Consider the following 25,054-nt stretch of genomic DNA (forward strand, 5'->3'; position numbering starts at 1 on the left):
TGCAATGCTTATCATACTCTGAAAAAGACCCATTGTAATTATCCTGTAAAATAATGTATTTCCCTCTCTATCTTCCAATATGTAATTATCTAATGACACACATTAAACCACAATGAGTGACCACACTATCACAGTAGATGACTGCGTGGTTTAATCTGTGGATTGAGACCCGCCACATTCATTACAATAAAGTACTACAGCTCTGACATACAGAGTATGTAAAATCATTTGCCTTAAATGTTGTCTGTTAAGGTCTTCTGTGGTGTGCGACCTTTAATGACAGAGGAAAAAAGTTCATTCTGAACTTTTCCTTAGGCAGTCCAGAGAACAAGAACAGAAAAAAATATGATGAAGTAAGAATTTGTTCAGTTAAAAATACAACATACAACATGCAAAGACTTACTTTCACATTCACATGAATGAAAGCTAAAATTGGCATCTTCCACATGAGATTAAAGTGTACTGAGATTTAACATCCACCTCAGAAAATAACATTAAATTTGAGCTGAAAATAGAGGAACTTAGCTCATTATAGGGATGTCTATGAGGGTTTGGCTACAAATTAAAATCTGTCATTCGAATAAGGTATTAATTACTTTGTCATCTAAATTAATCTGTCAAAGAATAGACAGGTGTATAAATGTCTGGAGTAGATTGAGGGGGGTGTGAATTTCACATTTTTCAATCATACTCGTTTTCTATGTAATTACCAGCCCTACAAGACTAAATCATCCCATATCTCCAAAATATTATTATTATTAATAAGTTTAATTAAAAAAAAGTCATGAAGCAAATGAAAATACATAATGAGTAAAATAACATGTAGTACTTGCATGGTGGCCATGGTGGAAATTCAGTAGGACAAAAGTTTTGCAATTATCTGGACGAAATCCAGCCTGACCAGTTCCTGACCCCTGGTCATGCGCTCATTGCAAACAGGTTATCTTTTTTATGATATTACACAGGGACTGCTATGGTGGACATGCCATGTAAACTGATGTGTAATTGTTGATATGGTGAAGCTTTCTGCGAGGAAAGAGGAAAAGCCGAAATGTTCTTCAACACAGCAAAGTCCCCAGGACGGAGAGCTTTGTGTTTTGGAATTAACTTGATTTGTGAAAATTTGTCCAAAATTCCATGTCATTTAATAATCAATAAAAATGCTAGCCCTAAAAAATTGCTGTGGTATAAGAGAAAGAGGAAATAAAACACTTCAGGACGTGCTGTTATTAGTAAACAACAGTAATGCCTTTGTAGAACAGCATGTAAATTTACACCCTATCTTTTACTTGTTTACTTAAACAAATAGAGGTCAGTGTCTCTATTTATACCCATGAAAATATATGGACATGTGTAATTTACTAGATAAGTCCCTTAAGCAGTTGATGCTAGAAAATTTGCTGACTCCACAAAAGCCTGTGTTGCTGGCTATCAGGGGAGTTATTTCAAGGCAGTAAAAAGAATCATTCTCTAAGATCAGGTGATCCAAGTGCCATAAGCTTGACCATGTGATGCATACACACTCGCTGACTCCTCTGCAGTTAGACCTCACAGTTCTTTTCGTCCTCTCTCCCCATGCTTAATAGATGGAACCTTTGAGTATCAGTCTATGCAATACAAAGGGATAATAAGAGCTACAATGCAGCACACAATGATATAAAAGAGTCTAAGAGTTCCCAAGAGATAGTAATAGTATTACCCTTTCACCTGAAGGAGTGAGGCTTTTTCCACCTTCACAGCTCAAAACCATTAGACTCTCCTCATTTTTGCAGCCCTAACAGCACCCCTGAGCTCCTCAGAGAGGACAGAAAAGCTGAAAATGCCATTTAATGCTTGACACAAGACATATATCTTTGGTTGCACATATATCTATAATAAAGAGAGTCAGGCTAGACCAGCTCCATCATTAGCAGGCAGAGATATGAGCAGAGGGCCCATGGCACTCCATGAAGAAGGGTATAATCACAGTCAATAAAGCAGGTAAAGGCACACAGAGAAGTGACAATGTCTCCAGTGCACAGCTGGAAGGGCAGAGGCAGAGATCCTCCTGCTGACCTTTATAGCTCTCTTCTATCTCTCTGTCCTTCTGGAGCCATCTTAAACCATGGTGCTTTAGAGAGCCTGCTTATGTATCTCTTCCTTAGATAAAAAGATTTAGCTTACATTCTTCATAGGAAAACCCCGTCTGGTCTGTGTAGTAAATTGGGAAGATGGTCCCTTCAGGTCCTGCAGAGGTGTAGCCATAGGGAGGACATTTAGAGTGAAAGATACGGGACTTTATGGAAGGACAGAAGATAGGGGTGGATGCAAAGGATTAAAGGTGGGGGTGAGTGTGAGAACAGACGAAAGGAGATCAAAAATGGTGGGCCCACAGAAGGGCAGCAGTATGAGGGCTGAAAGAATAGAAGGATGGTGCAAGGAAGGCAACAGATGAAAGGATGCTGCTGGGGACTCATGGTGCTTCAATATGGATTTGTTGCTCTCTGCAGATTAGGTGCAGAGCTGTACTGATTGGCATTCATTCGGCAGCTCCTATAAGCATCAAGTTATACAAAGTTGTATCATTAGAACAACAGTTGGGTGGCTTGAGGCTGTCTGGAGGATTTTTGAGAGGGTGGGTCGTCTCGGGGGGGTCGCCTGGAAGGTGGCTTTTAATTTCTGTGATGATTTGCATATATTCAATTAGGTTTAGTAATTGGAAAAGGAACAGACAGTGTAGAGATGCTGCTGATTTTGCCCCATTTAAAAGGAGATGAGAGCAGCTGCTCAGACGAATTGATGGCACAGATAATCCTGACAGTGACTGATGTGTCTAATCACCACAAAGTATCTCTAAAATCAATTGTCCTTTCTTAATGGCTCCCTAGAAAGTCCTTTGAAGTGGCACCTTCGAAATCTCTTGAAAGAAATCCATGTTTTGTCACAATGTAGACTTTGGCCATGCCATACCAACAAAAAGCATCTACACTGCATTGAAGATGGTAGTAATTTACCATTCACTAACCTGTCTTTCTGTTCATCCCGTGAGATATTGTCTGTTGGGTTCCAGGTTGAAACCCCTTTGTTGAAGCAATGTTCAAAGGGCATCCAGTGGGTCAATAACATCATCACCTTGTTCCTTCAGCTTGAAAAAGAAAGCTGCCAGTTGAGGAAAAGTCCTTACAGCTTTGTCTTCACCTTTGCCTTCTGGGAATCAGATAAGCATTGAACCAAGCTACAGTAGCTGAGTCCTGAGTGTCTTTTCTTAGATTTTACTGTTATGAAACAGAAATCAAACGGAGCCTCCAGATATACAACTGTGTAATTGGCAGTTAGATTCTGCAATGGCAAAAGTCTGAAAATACCAGTGATAATTTCTTAATGGAGGCTTATTAACGTGATACTTTCTGGCAGGCATTTGGTTTGGCTTGGGTCCCTGAAAGATCCTAAACCTCACTGATTGATAAAGACTTCAGCGCTATAAAGAACCACTTCCATTAGTTAGGGCCATGACTCCTTCTGTATTCACTCTTGAATAAATATGAAAAAATGAGAAACGATGAAGAGGGTGAAAACCTGGACTGAATTTCACATACTGCATTATGATAGGCAGATAAAGACACATATCCATAAATGGTCCAAATGATCCATAACCAATGTCATAAATGCAAAAATTGATTACCACTTAAGGGTATTAAGAACATTCAAATCATTATTGCACCTGATGCATACGTTTCTTAAATACATACATTTCTACATTGCACTGCTATAATTAAATTTCATATGAAGTACATTACTAACATTACTTTTTACTTCTGTGTCGGACAATCCCCGACCCATCAAAGTGACTAAAGGCTAACATGATTCCGCTGAGACAAATAAAGACAGCTAATTGCTGCTCATGCTGCATCACAGGACAGTTGGTAGAAGATGCTGTCTGCTCTCTTCTACATACATGAGCTCACAGATTGGCTAGCATTAGTGTGATTGACAGGGAAGAGATTGTATACCTTCTCTTTCACCCAGGGAGCACAGCCAATCTTGCTCCCTTGTTCTCAGCAGTAGATGTCTATGGCATCAGTTGACAGAAACATTGTGATATCAACTTCCAAGGGGGGAATGGTGAAGATATCACAAATCACCAGACCTCAACCTGAGTATCATTTCACCATCTAAAATGGAGACTGAAGAGAGAAACAAAGAACAATGTATTATATTTACTTTAACTTTGACTACCTGTTCTAAAACTTTTGTTTACCTAAAAAATTGTGTGTTCTTCTGTCAGAGTTGTCAGATTAATCTAGATATATTTAAAATAAATATCCGGGGAAAAAAGCTGAAATAATATTCTTATAGTACTTATAGATATAGTCTGATATTCATTTTGTTCGCACCCCAATTGTCTTCAATGAACAGAAAAAACCCCTAAAAACTGGCCATTTGAATACTGTTGAAGAGGACTGCACATATTTGGGCACTTTGAAAGGCAAACAAAGACACTTCACCTAGGATTTCTACATGGGCTGCAGTTTTGAGCTGAATTAGAGATGTGCTGTCACTGTCCCAATTCTCCTTACACTGGCAGAGTAGAATGTCTAATTTCTGTCACCTTGTGCATCAGCACCTGGAGAGATAGCACTCAGAGTTAGCCTTGCAGCTGCCAGAGCCCTTACTGTGACCTTAAAGAAATGTTTAAATAATAACTATAACACATTGCCATTCTGTGGCCATAGTTAAGCAGGCAGTGAGGGGTTTGCTCATTCAGCACATGCAACTGGGCATCTCTCTGAGCTCAAGGCTGTGATCTCACTCTAATAATCCTGACCAAACACAATCTATAACCAGGAAGAAACACACGGTCACAAGGGGTCGGCACTTGGGTTTACAATTACACGCTAATTTAGTTATCTTATATTAGTTCACCTGAATTACCAGAAGACACACAAATTTGGCATATTCTACAGACATTAATAACACACAATTAGTCGTAGTCATATATACTTATTCTAACATTTCATGTCACAATTGCTGCCATTTCGAAGACCAAATAAGAGACTGACAGTTAATGGTTGCAATCACCATAAAGGAAGTGAGAGACATTTTACCATCATAAGTGGATTTTCTTCCTTTTTATAACATATAAGGATCGTTCACATTTTAAACATAACTTAATTAACATAATTCCCATCATTGTTCACATGTAGTTCATGCCTTGTACAGCAAAGCCAGCAATTCAGTCCCAATTATGGTGACAACAATAGAATCACATGACTAAAACACTATGATACAGTCAACCCGACTCCCTATTATCCCTATCTAATTTGATAAAGATGAATCAAAGTGTTTCATTAAAACAGAAACACTGAAAAAGAGAATAAAAGACAGAGATATTCCCAGGAGACAGACCTCATAAGGATTCAGCCTCCCTGCTTGCTGATCACATCTAAATGGCCTTTGATATGTGCTTCTTATCACTCTCTTTTCTATTACTATCTTACTAACGACTGAACACTGTTTCACTGCCTCCAGTTCCATTGAATACCACTGTGTTCCATCCAAAGTCTGAGTTGAATGCACCACATGTGGTAAGGCAATGTGTATGTGAGCTTGTGCTCTTCCCAATGCTGGTCGTCTGATCAGTCCAACTCCTTGCTGCAATGCTTCTATTTATCTCTGCTTCTCAGCATCTCAAGCTTCTCAAACAGCATACCTCACCTCTTTCCATAGACACAATCATTGCAACTCAGAGCCCCCACTGAGATCAAAAGTGCAGTACCACATCACAATATCATTCCTGCACTTCTGAAAGCAAGTGAATAAACATGTTTGACTATGAAGGCCGGTTGGGATGCCTCTTCCTAAATCTGTGAAGGTGCAGGTGGGCAGAATTATGAAAGATCATCTTCTTAATAAAAAGGATATCAGAAGCTCATCTGTCTTCATCCACACCCAAGCGGGAGCACCTGCTACTCCTTAGTACAATTACAGTTCCACATGCACACATGTGCATGCATTCACAAGGGCACGTACATGGGCACTGTTCCCCCCACCCCTGCCCCAAAGCACACGTTTGATTTCAACACAAATAAATTGTAGGTATTTGGTGTTGTTTTTTTTCTGGTTATGTATCATAGCATTTCTATTGGATTTAGATAAACCAATGTCTAAATGATCCATAATTGAAAGTGGAATAAAAGCTTACTCTGTAATCTTGCAAGCAGTTTTTCTAAAATCCTTCCTCCTACTTCCAGTAATCACTTAAATACTTTCAAACTGTTTATCTTTAAGACAGGTTGCCACAGCGAAACTGCTATAGCTGAATCATTAAAACTAACACTGAGCTCAGACTTACGGATCAAAAGCTCTGCTATTTGTTTTTGTTGTTGTTGTTGTTTGAAAAATTCTTGTAATTTTTTAATGTTTTACATTAAAGTTCTCTTATCTGAAATTCAGTTTCACCACTAATAAGTAACATCATAAGTCACACGAACAAATTAAATCTAGTATTAATTGATTGTAGACCAAATAAGGTATTTGTGGTGAGTCTGTTATTCTGGTGAGTAAATTGTTAGAGGTTACGAGAATCTGCAGCTGTCTCCAGGTGTCAGAAAAACAGCTTAACCACAAAGGACACAGGCTGACTTAAGCTGGACAATTGAAGATTGGAAAAAGACTGGCTGATGTGGCCTTCTGAGTTTCTTCTATGTTCACCGAGGTTGTAAAGAGTAGCTCAAACTAATCACAACTTTCTTTGAAACATTTCCACCCTGTACTAATGCTCGCTGGATGTTTTTTTTTTACATTTAGTTACATCATTATGTTTAACTCTGGTTGCGTGAAAGCCCTAGGAGGTCAGATGTGTCTAAAAGGCAGTGATAGCACTAAGTTATAAGTTCATGAGAATCACAGCAATACGAACCTGCCACTGCTGGGCCATTTAGCAAGCCTCAACTGCTCTGTTGTTATGAAATGAGATCAATGTAAGTCACACTGTATAAGGACAACTTCTTAATGTGATAATTATAAATGAAATGCTCTAATGAGTGTGTCTGTAGATTCAGCCATGCTAGGTTTAAACACACTGGGATCACAATAGATGTTTGATTTGAACACATGCTCTTGTCCAATATCTGCATGATTTTATGCATTGCATAAGTGTTTTTCTATCAAAATAGTCAGCGTGTGAATATACAGCCTGAGAAGCACTTGAGAAAAGAAATATGTCCATATAGCGTAACGCAATGTACTTCCCATTCTCACATAATCTCTCTGTAGTGCTGAATTGTTTACAAACTTGCCAGCATACTTTTACATTCTCAGAGTAAAAATAGGGCTCAGTGGAGAGTTCAACTGAATTATATAGTCTGCTTTTTAATCTACTGTCAGTTACTTTATTCAGTATGTTATATTCAGTATCTTATGAAAGGTATTCTCATTTTTATTTAGTGGTTTGAAATGATAGTACTATAAAATAATGGATCTTGATGTTGTAAGAAAAGTACTGAAAAGCCTACAATACTGAATAAAGATGCATTATGTGACTAGGCCTACTCAGTGTCTTCAGAATTTACATAATACTATATAATATATATGAAATAAAAAATTATTATTATTATTATTATTATTATTATTATTATTATTATTATTATTATAAAACTACGGTACACAGTTGCTGGCTTGAAGGTTAGCATATTTGCCTTACACCTCCAGGGTTGCCTTACACCCCCATGTTCATGTGAAGTTTACATGTACTCTTTGTGCCTCTGGGGGGTACTCTGGTTTTCTCTCTTAATCAAAACACATGCATTGTACTGTAGGCTGTCTGGCATCTCTAAATTATCCAGAGAGAGAGAGAGAGAGAGAGAGAGAGAGAGAGAGAGAGAGAGAGAGAGAGAGAGAGAGAGAGAGAGAGAGAGAGAGAGAGAGTGTGTGTGTGTGTGTGTGTGTGTGTGTGTGTGTGTGTGTGTGTGTGTGTGAGTGTGAGTGTGTGTGTGCCTTGTATTAAAATGGCATCCTAATGAGGGTGTATCCTGCCTTGTGCCCCAAACCTGGGATAGGATCCAGAAGGATAAATGGTATAGAGAATGGAGAACCACAGAGACTGTACATTTATTCTGATTTTTTTTGGTTCTTTAAACATTTGTTCTTGGTTTTAAATGTTGTTTGTTAATCTGACAAAATTGAGAGTTTTATTAGCAGTTTTTATTTATAAATGTATTTTTATAGCTAAATTTATATTTAGCCAAGTTATTTGCCCTCTAAACATTAATATAATACGACATAAATGCAGCTGAGATTGCATCTATCAATATTAATAATTTATTATTAGTTTTCCACCTATTTATAGGTGTACCTTCATTCTTTTACTGTATTTGTACCTGCAGAGCAGATTCTTGTACAAGGTTTGATATAGTGACTGTTGTTGGCATGGTGGGGCCACTGGCATTGTCCTGTGGTTAAGAGGGTGACATGATGGAGCAGAACTGCGGAAAGGTCACCTCTGGCACGCTGCAGCGTGCAGAAACATGATGAGCAGTTTGGCATTTATGGCCTCCACTGGTGCATAGCATTTCAATCAGCACATGACCACTGCAGTAAGTTCAGCCGCAGTAAGCAGCCACTTTCTTATCCAATGTGACAAACCTGCACGACTGCAGGATTAGATCTCTTTAATTTATGACCCAGCAGGTGTTTTATGACTGTGATACTGAAATTACCACTGAGGGTTTTACATTGAACTAACTTTAATTTGCTAGTAACTTAAGAAGGCAGTTTCTGCATCATGAGAACTTTTTCGTAGAGAATTGGAGAGCCAGTAAGCATTAGAAGCAGCATTTGAACAATAAAAAGAAAATCAATTCTCATCCTGATTGTGGCTGAACAAATGCAGCAAAATTCCCTTAAGTTTTATAAGAAACTTTTTAAAACCCACACTGATGTAAATGCATTTAACACCAGTAGATAGCACCCTCTCTGATTGCTGTGACTACCATCACCTGACATTTTATGTGCGATTGCTTTGCCATGTTGTGTGCTTTTGTATTGTATCTAATCTACAGTATTGTTTTTTATGCTGTGATGTTCTCACTTATTTTTGCATTCAGTGCCACTTTCACTCTAGAAATGCATTACAAAAAAATGATGACGATGATAGTGGTGGTGTTCTGATGGTGGTGGTGCTGCTGAAGGTGGTGATGGCCAAGTCTGTGGAATCCCTACTGTGTTTCTGTTGGCATGTAGTGTTGAAGTCTAGCTCTCACAGCATGGCTCCTGAGCTCAAGGAGAGGCCATTAAATAAGCAATTAAAAGCAGCTAATGAAGGGGCCGGATACTGAAAGTGGGCTGAGCAGACACTGCATTACAGCCAGCAGGGACTCGGCAACACTTACTGCCTCACTGAGCAAACCAGAAGCTTCACTGCTTTGCTGACCTACGTCCCCTACCATCCAGGTCATCCTTAAACACCTGTGTGTTTGTGAGCATCTGTGTGTGTCTTTTAAAAAAAGGAAGGCGTGTACATAATGAATAAGAGAGTAACACAGTGTCATAAAGGTTATATCCACTGAGAAAAATAATTATGTTCTGGGACACTATTTTAGATGTCTTCTAGATGACATTTACCTGTATCTTTTGTAGGGATTGTGCTGAGCATGGCTAAATATAATGCTTTAAAGGTTATTTCAGTAATTAACTATCTTTCTATTTATGTAGTGCAAGATGAAGCAAGGTTATATATAGCAGGGTTTAACTCTATAATTGTTTAAGACACTGTCTGTAATGATCAGCATAATCATCTGTGAATTGTAAAAATAAATTGGTGTGGATTGTTATAGTCAGAACACTGCTTTCCATCCAACCAATTAACTTATGAACCAATAAACCAGAGTGATTTTTTTTTTTTTTTTTTTTTTAAACAAATTGATTATCTTGTGTTTGTATGACTGAAAATGAATAAGCAATGTGTTTCTGCATTTAAGCGATTAATTTAATTCTATTGTCTAGCTCAGGTTGAGCTAAGAAGCTCCAGTCCTACTGTCAAACTGCAGCCAAGCGTTAATCAATTCAGCTGCTTTGAGAAAATCATCACACCTGCATTTTTATTACTGGGAAGGGATTTTCACTAGGAAAACAGTGAACAAATAATGAGAAGTTTGACATGACAAACAACTCAGCTAAGAAAAAAATCCTGTGTGATTGTAAGAAAGACTCAAATGAACAGAGGAACATAAATTCCTGGAAAAGAGATGAATGTCTTGATAACATTTTGTCCTATGATGTGGTAATACATTTTGAGGTTGCTTATTTAAAATGATAGAACTGCAAAGTGAATTTCTTCTTACAACTCCTGATATAAGACTTGATACCTGGCAGCCAATCACAAATGTGTATTTTCACTGACACGTTATTTGAAGAGTGGGCCTTCACAATACATTAATTAGCATTGCATAAATATTTTGGTGGGTGTTTTATGTAAGACTCATGTCAAAACCTGTGATATGACAAAAGTGTTTCTGAAGTGCATTGCTTTGTCTTTGCATGAAAGAAAGAAAAAACTCTCTTATCTTTATGGGTTTATGAAGATTTTTAATCTGATCCTGAAGCTATTAGCAGCACATTCCATAATTATTGAAATCTCTTTTAGGTAGTAGTCTATTAATTTTTTTATTGTTCATTTCGGAAATTGTACTTATTTGATTACTTTATGTATAAGCGTAAAATTAAATGCTCTTCAGCTGTGGATCATGTGCATTAAATACATCTAGAAAGCATCACTCCAATACAACTTCATTAAAAAAAAAAAATTAAAAAAAAACGTTCATTAGAGAGTCAAATGAATGGCTTAAACTGAAATGGCAATCAAATTTGAATTTCTTGCACTGTTATGAAGCATTATATATTCCTTCTATAAGTTTTATATAAAATAAATGTAAAAAGGTGCTATTGGTAAAAAAAAAAAACTTTCAATATGCAGATAAAGAGCCACAGTGATTAACTAAATCAAACTCTTAAGGTCAAAACTACATTTTGACATAAGACTATTCTTTGCTTATGAACATCTTTGAAAAGTGTCAAATAAGTGTCACTAGATTTCCACAGGCTTTGGGTTTAATAAGCTATTCGTCAATACCGATATGTATCATAACATCTAATAAAAATATGCTATATGTAAAATCCACACAGCATAAATTTGAACATAAACTGGATGTATATTGTTTTCGCAATTCATGTTACCATAAATATTTTTTCATAACCTGTTTGAAATATAGATAAGCCTTATGTAGCATGTTTCAAGTAAGTCTTACTAAACTTTTGTTGATGTATATTGATGTACTTCATAAACCTATACACTCCATAACCTGTGTTCATAAGCCTTTTACTCTGGCCTATAAGATGTAGAATAAAGGAGTCTTTGTCGCTGACTGTAGGTTTGTGAATCACTCCTTCACTGTGACTGTGATCCTATTCAGCAAATAATAACAACCACACTGGTGCCATGTTAATGAAGATAGAGCGAGCCCAAGTAGAGGGGGAAATTGATTCTGTACTACAGGTCACAATCTAATTGTTACATCAATTACAAACAATTAAGGATTGATGTGAAGAAAAGGGAATGGGTGCATTAATGCTGTGTGAATACAAGTTAAATGTATTTACCAACATGTCCATTGTTTTATTGGACACTTAAAGAATCTAATACTCAATTTAAGGGTGGAAAATAGTTCTGGGCAAGATTTTAGGAAGTTAGAAAGCTTAGAGTCCTTCTTTAACATAGTTTTATCAGGGCTGTCAAGTGTCACGCATTGAGAGTGACAGTCACTCTTTTGGGTCTTTTCTCACACTCACCCGCCACACATCGTATTTCTCACGCAGAAAAACTTTTTCACTATTTATTATATATTTAATAAGACTCAGCACCCAAAATGTATCAATACGCACCACTTAGTCGAGCCTGATACTTATCAGCCAATAAAAAAAAGAGCCTACACAATAGCCAATCAGAAAATAGCACTATCTGGTTATTTAACGCAACAACCAATGAAAAAAAACATTCATTAGCGAGGATATTTTCGAGGATATTAATTGACAGATGACACAGATGCTAAGAAAATGACAATGATGTATATATGATACGGTTACAAGTTATAGCTGATTTTTTTTTTTTTTTTTTTACTTTTCTGCATATATGTAGTACTATTTTTATTTAATTTATATTTATGCATTATTGCTCTTCGATACGTGCCGAATGTCAGTTATTGAAGAATTATGTCACACGATGGGCCACTGGTACAGCTATATTTCATAGTTTCTAAACAGGAAGCATTTTGTAACGTTTCTGCTCATTCAAGCAGCCAAAGGCTCACAGTGATATACCTTGTCTTTTTAATTATAACAATCTTTTGGTTTTCTCTGGGATTACTCTTCCATAAAGTATTTCTGCCCACAAGAAATGAGACACCAGGAAGATTTGACATGTGCTTTGTTTCAACAGCACAGATGTAAAAAGAGACAGAAAGAGGACTCGTCTACTGAAACAGAGGTACAGAAAACTCCACCTGCTCAAACTTTCTCCAGGCACAGGAGCCGAGCTGCCTGCATGTTAATTAAAACTCCATATGAGAAGTTTCTAAGCAAAGGGGTGGTGCCCTCCGACAGTCGGTTAGATAAAGATATAAAAGCAAAACTGCAACTCTTGAACTCGCTGATGGAGAATGAAGAATTAGCCAACCTTGTAAAGAAAGAAGGATATCTTTTATCATCCCACCACCATTTTTTACTCCATTTAACCAAATGCTTTTTTTTTGTCTACACATGCCTCATTTCAAGTTAAACTACTGTAGTCCTAACAGTCCCAACTAATTACTTCTTCAATGCTTTCCTTCTTGTGAAAAGATTCATTTCTTATTTTCATTCATTCATCTTCAGTAACCTCTTTATCCTGGTCAAGATCAAGATGATTTCAGACTCTATCCTATTAGGCATCATGCATAAACACAGTGACACAACAACATAAATACATGTATATACTAATTTAAACTTAGAGCCAATTAATTATAGCCAATCTGCCTACCAGCATGTGTTGTGGAGGTGGGAGGAGACCAGAAAGAATCCACATGGACAAATGGAGAGCACTACAACTCAATACAAACACTAACCCAAACTTGAGGAAATATCAAGACGAACATCACACTTTTATTTTTAAAGAAACACAGATTTATGGGTGTCTGGTTTTCCTAGCAGCTTTTCAGATTGATTAACTCACTCACTCACTCTCACTCATTTTCTACCACTTATCCGAACTACCTCGGGTCACGGGGAGCCTGTGCCTATCTCAGGCGTCATCGGGCATCAATTCAGGATACACCCTGGACGGAGTGCCAACCCATCGCAGGGCACACACACACTCTCATTCACTCATGCAATCACACACTACGGACAATTTTCCAGAGATGCCAAATTGTATAACTTAATATAGTAAAAAGTTTAAAAAGTTTATAAAGTCCAATTATTGTAGTGTACTGTAAGAATGTGATCTGCTTGTGTTTGGTCAAAAGTTCTTTTTTCAAAATTAAAGCCACTTTCATGTCACTAGTCCAATATAACTAAGCTAGCTAACACACACGAATGCCTGATGCCTGTAAGAAGAGGCAGAATTGCAAATAAAGCAAAGAAAGTTAATACCATACAACATCTGCAAAAAAATCAACACACAACAGATAACAACGACTGTTAAACTGTCTGGTTATTTATTCTGTGAGTGTAATGGGAAATGGAGCCCAGTTCAGTCATTTCGTGAGGCTTCAATGATCTTGGAGATCTTACTACAGTCTTACAAATAATGTAATCTAAAACATAATGATGTATTGACAACTAATCTTCTATAAAACAAATCTATTAATTGTCCCACAAATGCCCAGTCATATAACTTGAGAGCTGTGTATAGTATATGAAAATTCATTCTTGTTTTTTTTTAGTTCATTGTGCACTTTATTGTGCTCTTACATTGTTCTTGTTGTTGTGACACAAAATTTCATTTTGGGGAATAATAAAGTACTTCTCTACTCTACTCTACTCTACTCTATTCTACTCTACTCTACTCTACTCTACTCTACTCTACTCTACTCTACTCTACTAAACCCTTAGTCTGCTAGCTAATGTAGCTAATTTTAGACAATTGCATATTGGTGTTTTATTTGTTATATTTAAGGTTGTCTCCTCAGATATAAAAAATAAAGAACAGTCCCATATTATAAGGGATGAATGACAGCACTAATTACATGGTATTATGTAGTTATTATCTAGTTAACATCAACCACTAGGGAATAGTTATAACATTAGCTCTTACCCAAGTTGAGGGTCCGTAAAGCAGAACAGTTCAATCCAGGTGTGAATTATACAAATAAATCATTAAAGCAGAGACCATGAACCTACGGACATGTTTTTGGGTTTTGGGAGGAAACCAGAGAACCCAGAGGAAACCCATGTAGACAGACACACAAACTTTTCATATAGATAGTAACTCAAGCTCTAAAATGGTCTTCTTAACACTCAGCTTCTAATCTGTGATCAGTTCCAAAGCAATTGTCTGGACTGTAACATTCCTTGCCACTTTTTTCTTTACAGATTTTCTTAAAAAAAAAAAAAAAAAACATGGCTCCTGACTGGATCTCAGGGCTACGACTAACATAACAGATGACATTAATGAACTTTTGAATTTGCACATTGTACAACATGTATGACATTTCAAATTCCAGACATTACACAGATTCTGCTGCATTCGGTGGCATGGATTAGAATACATGGAATATTGTAAAGTTTAATAAAAGCAGTCACCTATAGTTCAGTCCGTGATTACCAACTGAATAACTTATTCTCTCTTGAATTTTGAAATTTGTTTAAATGAACATGTAGAATGTGTAGTGACATGTACACTGTGTATCTTGACCAGTTAATTACTTACAAATTGTTCATTCTTAACCCAGTGCTACTTCAGATGACAAGACTAGACAGGTTTGTTCATGCTTAGCACCAGAGCCAAGTTCATTATAATTATTTTGAGTGATTTTTTTAATGTAAACACATTTGAATCTTTCTGCAGAACTCAACAATAACCGTATATTAGCATCTTAAAGGCAAAGATTTTAATGTGCAGTGAATCCAGTGTGCTTTTCTGTCATATCACAGATGTTCACCCAGTGCATCAGTCATTATAGATTTAGATTTAAGGGTGAATGTGTGTGCATGTTTTCAGGCTCACTTTAATCTATCAATCTGGCAGATTTATATACAGACTACAAGTAATTCCCTGCAGTTACTCTTTCTTTCTACTTCTGTTCTTTCCGTCTCTCTTGTCTTCCTCTTTGTGCACGGATGCATGAAATATACTTTACATTCAGAAAATCTACTAGGAAAATGGTTTGAGTGACTGACCTAAATTCACATAGCTTCTACACTACAGAGATCCTGAGAGCTTTCAGAGCACTCTGCCCAGCACCAACAAGAGCACAATGCTCCCTGAGCCTTTTTAGTTGAGGGCCATTAGTGTCTGATCTCTTGGAGAAGAAATCAATCATTTGAATCTAGAGACCTTCCTCACCTATGTGATCCATAGAGGCTCCTTTTTTATGTCACCTTTTTTATTATAAGTTTTTGAGAAGTGCAAGTTAGCAGTTAGACACCATCAAAACCATGTGTGTGGTACTTTGTACCATTGTATGCTTAAGACTGTATGGAATCCGAGTATTTTTCAGTAAGGTATGTTAACCTTGTAAAGGTCCACACTGTAAATACTTGAGAGCTCTTATAGAAGAAATGGAGATGGAAAGAATAAGACAAGATAATGGGCTGCAAAGTAGCAAAGAAAGGAAAAGGAAAGAACGAGAGAGTGGATAGAGAGAGGCTTTTTTCAAGATGACATAGTTTTGTGCTGAGAGCTCAGCAAAGGAGTTATGATGAATAAACACTGGAGAGTAAGCCATGGTGTGATTCTGATAATGCTGCCTGAGTGGGAAGGATAGACATGAATAAAAATGTTCCATCGTGCTAACGCTTCAACATGCTCATAGACATTATAGACAATAGTCAATTTAAACCAGTCCGTATTATTAATCACTTCTCGCCTCTCTGTAGCTCCTCGTACTGTTTTTTTGACATGTACTTTTTAGTTATGGCAAATGGGTTTATGAATCAATTGGTAAGCTCAACAAAATGTTTGGTTTAACCTTATTTTCGATTCTATTGTATCCAACACATTTATGTAAATCTGTAAATAAATGGATTTCTAACACTGTTCTTCATTATTGGATATGGTGTATTTTAAGGAATAATGTATTTTCCAAATGTATTTTAAATGTAAATGTATTCTTTGCTGCAATGGTGACTAGATTGACCTTGTTGCTATCATTTAAATCCTTACCTTATCAAATAGTAAGTAATATAAGTAAATATTACTTTTCTAGTAATAATAGTAAATAATATGATCATTTTTAATAGGACTCATCCACCAATATACTAGAAATATACTATATGCTCCTTTTGAATACTTGCCATTTTCTTAATTCTAAATCAATTTACATTTATTTAAAAGAAACAAAAAAAAGATTTAAAAAAAATTTCTTTTTCAGGCTTATAGGAAAGTACAGTGTTTAAATGTGGTGATTTAGACTGAAAATTCATGTCAGACTCTGGTAGGAAATCTAGCAACCTTCTCTGTGTGAACTGCACATGGGTGATTTTAGTAGTGAACTGAAACCGAAGACAAGTAACCTTAACTGCATAAATATTGAAGTAACTTGTAAACTCTATAACTCTGAATATGACCTACTGTAAAATAATTCACTCTGCTGTGTTTAGCTTGTGTTTGGGTGAAGTATCTGTTTTATGATGATCTGGTGTCATATAAATAAGAAAGAGAGTTACAGAATTTCTCTTCTAACATACATTTTTCATTTCCAACTTTAGACTCTGACTATGATCTTTAAGTATTTAAGAGGCAGCATTAGACTTTACACAGAGTGCTATCTCTCTGTAAATATTGGTGATAAAGCTGTGGTGTGCAGCTGCCAAACAAGGCTCCTGGGGATTAGCGGCACCAGTTCCCTCAGCACCAGCAGGTGCAGCCGAGCCCAAAGCTCCAGAGACAATGCTCTGGCAGGCTTAGACAGCTCTCAGATCATTTCTGTGGCTGTGCCTTTTCTTATTTGCTCTTTCCTGCCCCAGTCTCCTTTCAGAAGCTTCCTGCTGCATTTTATCTCGGTGCATGGGTCCAGCACTTTCTCCCAGACTTGGATGGTGGAAGTGATGGCAGTGCTGGTGCTTTAGAAAAGCAATTTCATAAACGTTGGAGCTTTTTTTTCTTTAGTGGGTTGAAGTTGGTTAATTTAATTATAAAAGGTGTTGCTGTATATCCATCATTAAAGTGGAGTTCCTGAGAATAAACCCAATAACTCATAGTAAATATACACAGTATGAGCCAGAGATCAAATGAAAATGGCTGCCATGAAAACATTTAATAATTTTATTTATGTAAGCATGCTACAAACCCTTCCCTGCTTAGAAATGGGCAAGATTTAATACAATTCAATATTCCCAGAGTATTATATATTTTTTGCATTTACACATTGTATTTGAAAAAGAAAAAAAAGACATATATATATGTGTGTGTGTGTGTGTGTGTATGTTTTTATATATATATATATATATATATATATATATATATATATATATATATATATATATATATATATATATATATATAAAACCACTAGTTAATTTCTTTGAATAAAAAAAAGTCAAGCAACTGTTCAACATGTTATTGTAGAGTCATGGGTAATAAATTTATATCTAATAATATAACAGAGGGAAAATCCAATTTGTTTCAATGCTCTCCATCCCTATCCTTTAGATTTACTCTGCCAGTGCACAGCACCAAGATTAATCCTCTCTGTGTAATAAAGTGATGATGGTGACATTAACTGACATTTAAAAAAAAAAAAGGCCAGGTTTAGGCAGCTTCTCTACTATCTTACTGTGAACATGGGTGAAGGAGATTGGCACAGCAAGGTGTGTGTGTGTGTGTGTGTGTGTGTGTGTGTGTGTGTGTGAGTGTGTGTGAGTGTGTGTGTGTGTTCCTGTCAGATAATGATTTTACTAGTTTCCTCCAGTTTGTGGTGCTTATTTCAGCATTTCTCTGAGCTCCTGCGATATTTCAAGACAGTAAAAGTGTACCTGTATTCCATCATACTCATCAAACAGATCCCATAGATTTGCCCCATGTCCTGTCACACTGAATGAGACAGTGTTAGTTTTGTGTCCAGCTTTGATATTTAAGCACAAAAGATTACCTCAGAATGAACAATACTCATAGGACAGCGCTTAAGATTTGTTAATGAGACTAATTCTTCATTCCAATTTTGTTTTAAGATTGCAAAAATGGCACTGTTTCCTCTAAACCTGTTTTAGATTACACATTGATTTTTATTTTAGCTTTTTTTATTATTATTATTAAGTAAACACAGTGCACATACAGCAACATGGTTGCTAACAAGAACTTTATTCAAAGAAGTGCTTTTCACACTCAACTGTATTTACTCAAATATATTATGGATTATTTTATATTATTTATGCTCTTAGCTTCTACACTGACTAGTAAGTTGCTGTTAAATAAATCTCAAGTTAAATGCAAATCAAATCTAGAATCAATCGGTCAGTTGTACATCTCTCATTCATCCATCTTCAGTAACATATCTATCCAGGTTAGATTCACTGTGGATGCTGTGCCTTCCCCTGGGAACACTGTAAACAAGGCTGAAATAAGTTGGAGACTATTTCTGCAGGAATTAAAACAAACAATTTAATATGTTAATCACAGCTGCAGGGTTCCTGCTTGAGCTTGGGTAAAACAACAGAGACGGAGAGGAAGTACAAGTCTATTTAAAGAATATCCATATTCCAAATACATTAGTATAATAAACAGTGCAAATACCATCCAGAACGGGTGATCAAGGCCATCTGCTGATCATATGTACTTCTGGGTCATTTCCTGTTTATTCTCTGTAATAAACTGTGTGATGAGAAACTTCCCTGAGTCTCTTTTACATTTGTGCTACTGTCTGTTTGGAGTTTCGCATCTTCTCCCCATGTCCACATGGGTTTCCTTCAGGCTCTCTAGTTTCCTGGCACATTTGAAAAACATGCTGCTAGGTGAATTGGCTCTGATAAATTACCCATGGTGTCCCATCCAGGGCATATTCTTGGCTCATGCCCTGTGTTTCTGGGATAGACTCCAGATCCACCAAGACCCTGACCAGCTAAAGATAAAGATAATACTCTGAAAAAATATTCATTCATATTTTACCTGCCTTTACCTTATCTCTTGATGTCATAGTAATTGCTAGTTTATTATTCCTGCCTCCATCAGTTTAGTTTGTAGCGTGAGTGCTTAATGCCTATCATTGTCTCTATTCATTGTAATCAATAGCTTTTTCTACTTGATTGCTTCCTAAGGCTGAGTCGCTTACGACTGCATGCTTAGTGCATTTCAGTATATGTTCTTTGATTGATAATTGGCAGCAGCTGGAAATTGATTTTGAGTTTAAGCTTCCTTTGATACAGACCGTTGTAGGAGAGGAGGAACTATGAATCAATTAGCATCGTATTAGCACAAAGCCAGCTGTTGTGCGTCAGACGGTTATTGACACAGAACTTGTACGTGACAGCATGATCACTTGTTTTATGAACCCGGGCCTGACAGGATGATATAGTGAATATGTCTCGGTTGAGCTTCAGGATACTAAATGAAAAGGCTGTAACATGGCAGGAAATGTGCTGACATGTTGAGGGACTGACATCAGTGCTTGGCAAAATGTGAATATGTACTTACCCAAATGCTGCCGACGTGCAGGCTTTTTATTAGCTGTTGTGCAAAATGTACAGTAAAGCATGCAGAAAATTGTAGTATAGCCAGCTATATATCTAGTAAGAGTTGCCTTTTCTGTCATGATTACATAAAAATGAGATTGTCAGGATGTTTTTAGGAGCCCTTCTGCACCATACATATCTGCAAGCGTTCTGCTTTTCACATTTGTTGATTCATAGCTGTGTGTCTCCCACAAGACCAGCCAAGAAGCAGAAGAGCCTTTATTGAATTAGCTGCTATTGGAAAGCACAGAGAAAGACTGCTGGGTTTGTTTTGGCTCACTAGAAAAGAGAGCTGCTAAAGAGAGGCTCTAATATGGATAGGTCCATCAGAGGGACCAGAGGAATCAAAGACTAGAAAATGACTGAAAATACACCACAAAATGGGAATAACACATGGACAATCACACTTAGTGATATCTCTTCATGGCACGGATTTTGGTCTGTTTATGCTGTTGTTTTTGCTCTTTTGCATTTGTATATATGCTAATTTTATCCTCGTAGTTTTAGAGGACACAGAATATTTGACAACACAGAGTTTATAACAAAGACTATGCCATTAATCTCAATCCTCCAGGTACAAGATAGATTTCACCCCTGTATCCAGCACAATGCCTTATCGTAATGGTTTTCCCTCCCCTGCTCACTAGAAAGATAAACCTGACAGAAGGGTGAGGTATAAAAGGGTTTGTCCATGCTCAGAGGTCATTAGATGAGCAGGAGCTATCAGGTCTGACCTGGTAGGCTCCAGGGATCTGTGATTCAAGATAAAAGCTGATGGTAATGCAGCTTGACCTTGCCATGCAACCTGTAGTAAACCATCAGCTAAAAAAGGAGAGAGAGTTCAAGAGGGAGCACATAGAATAGATACACACACTGTTACTGGGTCAGCTCCACCGTTCCATTTTTCACTGTTAACCTAGCAAAGTTTTAGCGATTAATAAGTCTCTTCTCACCTGATTGCCGGCCTTTTTTTTTTTGTTTCCTCTGGAAGCTGAAAGTTTTTTCTCAGCACACTAATGTGTCACCTCCTGAAATGCACTACTCACGTTTTTTAATTTTCAAATGTGCAAATCTGTTCAGCGAGTCATTTCTCTCATTTCCAAAGCTATTTACTGATTCAGTTTCCAGTTTTTCCATCTGTGATGCACCTCCTAGCATCTTGTGCATGCATCTTTTGTCTTCAGCACGATGTCCCAGGTCATTGCACTCCATGACTCATTACAGCTTGGCACTTAAATCCACTCTCTCCATTCTTCTTCTCCTCAATTAATGAGAAAACATCTGCTTTGCTTGTTCTCCCAACTCTCTCTCTCTCTCTCTCTCTCTCTCTCTGTATCTCTCTCTCTCTCTCTCTCTCTCTCTCTCTCTCTCTCTCTCTCTCTCAATTTTAATGCAGCTTGCTGTTATGTAAGCAACTCTCAAAAGGCTGGCTTTCCTGATTCTATCATCACAAGGCAGCCAAAAGAACAAGCGTTATTAAGCAATTTCACTTAAGGGACTGCTCTTAAAACGTAAAACTTCAAATTCACCGAGCTAACAGTTTTTTAAGAGATACTTGTGAGCTTGACTGTCTAGCTAACAAAGCCTGAGGTGTATAGGTGTCAGATTTAAAAACAAACCCACACTGGCCTCTTTGAAAAGCTATACATACTCACTCATTCTGACTGGACCTCCAGTGAGACACTTGTCCAGACTTAAACAGAAGTGGACATACTGCCATTGCAGAAAGTAGGGCTTGGGAGAGAGAGGGGAATTGATCTGCCCTTTGCTTTTGTTCCTTATTTATTCCTCAAATGGAAAAGGACGGAGGAGCACACGGAGTGAGTAGAAAAGTGTATCCTTAAGAATTTAATAAGAAAGGAGATTGTGATGGATTACAGATCCTATCCACGTTGAAGACAAGTGATGAATCACAAAGGAGCTCCCTTCTTCTCCTCGATTCTGGAAGCCAGCCTTTCATTTGAGTGAGATTACTGAAGCATGGCAAGACTCAAAGTCCCAAAGAGAGGGTTTTTTTATATTAATATTTAATATGCATATAAAACAAGCCAGGCTTGATGTGAGAGAGCAGCTGGTTCACCTCCTCCTGGCTGGGTTGCATAAGCAGAGCACTCTGCATGGTTGATGTGGCAAGATTCTGAATGCTACAAGTAGCGTGGAACATCCTCACATTGTCAGAGTAGTACAGGGAGGTGTGTGTGTATGTGTGTGTGTGGGAGAGAGAGAGAGAGAGAGAGAGAAAGAGAGAATTCATAAATGGCTCACCTTAAAGGTTAAAATAAAACAGCACTCTTCAGAATATATAGAAGCGTGTATTTGCCAGCAAATCAGCCCAATGCACACCTTGATATTCCACAGTGGAGAGAGAATAATGTCTCATAAATAATAGATTACTGGATCTTCTAAAACACAGTCATGGCCTGGTGATAGGAACTCTCGCACCAGCTGGGTCAGGGCTCAATTAATACTCAATTACACTCAGGAGGCAACAGGTGACATGTGGGACTGGTCATTCAGTGCATATCACTCCCATACTTTCAGCTATACAAGTCTTACATGTTCTAGTCTTTATTTTCTGAGCTCCTGGATTTCTATTAATCTTTACTCATAATGTTAAATTAGATAGAAAACTTTTTGGAGGGTATGTAATGTTTGTATTATACAAAATACATTATTATAATTTGCTAAGGAAATATTTTTTGATAAGAAATAATTCTATCTAGATAAAGCTTCTAAATAATGAAAGCACTAAACAGTGTGAGTTAGTTTAGTTGAGGTTATTTGATTTACATGTTACTAAGCTTTATATTAGCATCATTAACAGATGAGTAAATTAAGATATAAACTGACCAGATTTACCAAGCATCTTGGTTTTTCATAATAATGTCTCTGACAATTATTGAATAATGATTTACTGAGAAGCTGTATGAGACAATTATATAATATATAATATAAATGAGATATAAGCAGTTTTTCTATTCTAAATTGTACAAGATTTTTGATATTCTAATGATACAAGATTTTTCTATTCTAAATTGTAAATATGTCAAATGAATCAGAATCAGCTGTCCTGCAATTAAGGTTGCCAGATCGTTCCACACTGTGGTCTTGAACAATCCGTATATATGTGTGTGGAATATAAGAGTAATGTTTGTGTCAACCTCATTTCTTTAAGTACTGATTTTTGTTTATGTCTTCTGTATGTCATGTCTTTTTGCTAACATCATGCATGCCTACTTAGAAGTGAAACTTCTAAATCAGGTCACTGATGATTAATCACAGACATCTAAAGAGGCCAATAACCATTGATCTACTTTAAAAGTTTTTTAGGTGATACTTTGAGGAAGTAGTTTAAGGTGAGACAATGCACATGTATTTTACTTTCGTAAAAAGCATTAAAAAGAAATAACCACAGAGTGATATGTTATACATTTTAATGAAAGATTCATGCTGAGCAGAAAATCTGAGACGGATCTTCACTGATTCAAATATTTAAATATTTAACAAAACTCAGCAATTAAATTAATTTTAAAATATGCTTCATATCCCATCAAGGTATTTATTTGGTTGTTTGCTTTTGTTTATTATTTTTAGAAAATACAATTGAATTTTATTCTTTATTCTTTATTTAAGTTATTCTTGTATATTAGAAAATGTATGCTTTTGTCCTAGATGAAATATGAAGAATTAGAAATATGAAAAAAAAATTACACTGCATTTAATAAAAGGGTTTTCAATAGACGGATATCTTTAGGGATGATGTCTGGAATAGTTTAACAGGATTTATACAGTGTTCAGATCATTTGTGTAAGCTCACTCTAGGATTTTAAAGTTTGACAGTTTAAACTGACGAAGAAGAAGAAGGAGAAGGAAAAAAAAAGAAACGTTTCCTGATTAGAGAAGGTCTAATTGTACAATCAGAATCAAATCAGCAACTGGATTTTGAGTCATTAGAACCAATTACATCAAGATCGTTTTTAAAACTGGCTTACTGTGCTTCACTACTCTCGTTGTAGTGTGTGTGTGTGTGTGTGTGTGTGTGTGTGTGTGTGTGTGCTTGCATGTGTGTGCGCGTGTGTGCATTTGCAAAAAGTCTCCATTGAGCATTCACCCAGATGGACTGTGATCCCAAGAGAGTGCATGATGAGATTTGTAGCTGTTTAACAGTTAATCCATCAGTGGAACACACAGACACACACACACACAAACACACACACACATGCACGCACACTCACTCACTTGACAGGGGCTGTGGCCCTCTGTGCAGAGAGCAGGCAGGAGACTGATGATCCGTGCAGGCATAATTAAGGACAGCTTCTCCCTGGAGAGGGGGCTGAAGCCCAGATACTTTAGCAATACGGTGTAGGGACGATCACAAATATTCTTTCACAAGATGCATGAACAACAGAAAGGAAGTAAGAAGGGTAACTGAATTTTTCTGTGAATACACGGTTGTGCTTGTTTGCATGTCACCTCTTCTGCCTCCAGGCTAATTGTGTTTTTAATCTTTTCCTGACAATGGTATTGGATTTTCCCTCCAAAACCCTTGCCAGCTAAGCCCCTCATAATGATTGTCAATTTGGCATTAAGTATTTAGCAGATTAAGGATTAAAGGAAAATCAGAGTGCAATAAATGTCACACTGTCCCCACTGCATGCATCCAGGAGCTGAGTGAACATAAAAGGTGTTTTGTTCAGACCCCCACTAAAAAAGTGTAAATCCCATTACGAAGGCCAGTATAATGATCCACGGCTCGCATTACACTGCCCTGTCTCTAATGATGCCTCGGCTTCGCATCAGCAGTTGAAGGAGCAGTGCTAAGCTGAAGTTTGCTTATGATCGATGGGGCTACAAGTAATACTGGTGCTTATGCATGTTGATGTAATAGTAGTCACACAACAAAAAATGTATCTCTTCAGGCAAAGTCAAAAACATTCCATCAATTTTTTTTTTTTTTTTTTTTTTTTTGCTGATGGATAGTCCAAAATATTACTGCCTTGCAATATATGTCTATATAAAGAGAAAGAAAGAGAAAGTGTATGTGTCCTTCCACACCTGCATGGCCCATCAGCAATCTTCCACACTTTTAGAAAGTCACTGTCATCACCCTTATATATCCTGAAGCAGCAGTCGCCAGAAGGCTACATTTGATCGCTTG

The sequence above is a fragment of the Tachysurus vachellii genome, chromosome 13 (genome assembly GCF_030014155.1).
Source record: "Tachysurus vachellii isolate PV-2020 chromosome 13, HZAU_Pvac_v1, whole genome shotgun sequence".
NCBI lineage: Eukaryota > Metazoa > Chordata > Actinopteri > Siluriformes > Bagridae > Tachysurus > Tachysurus vachellii.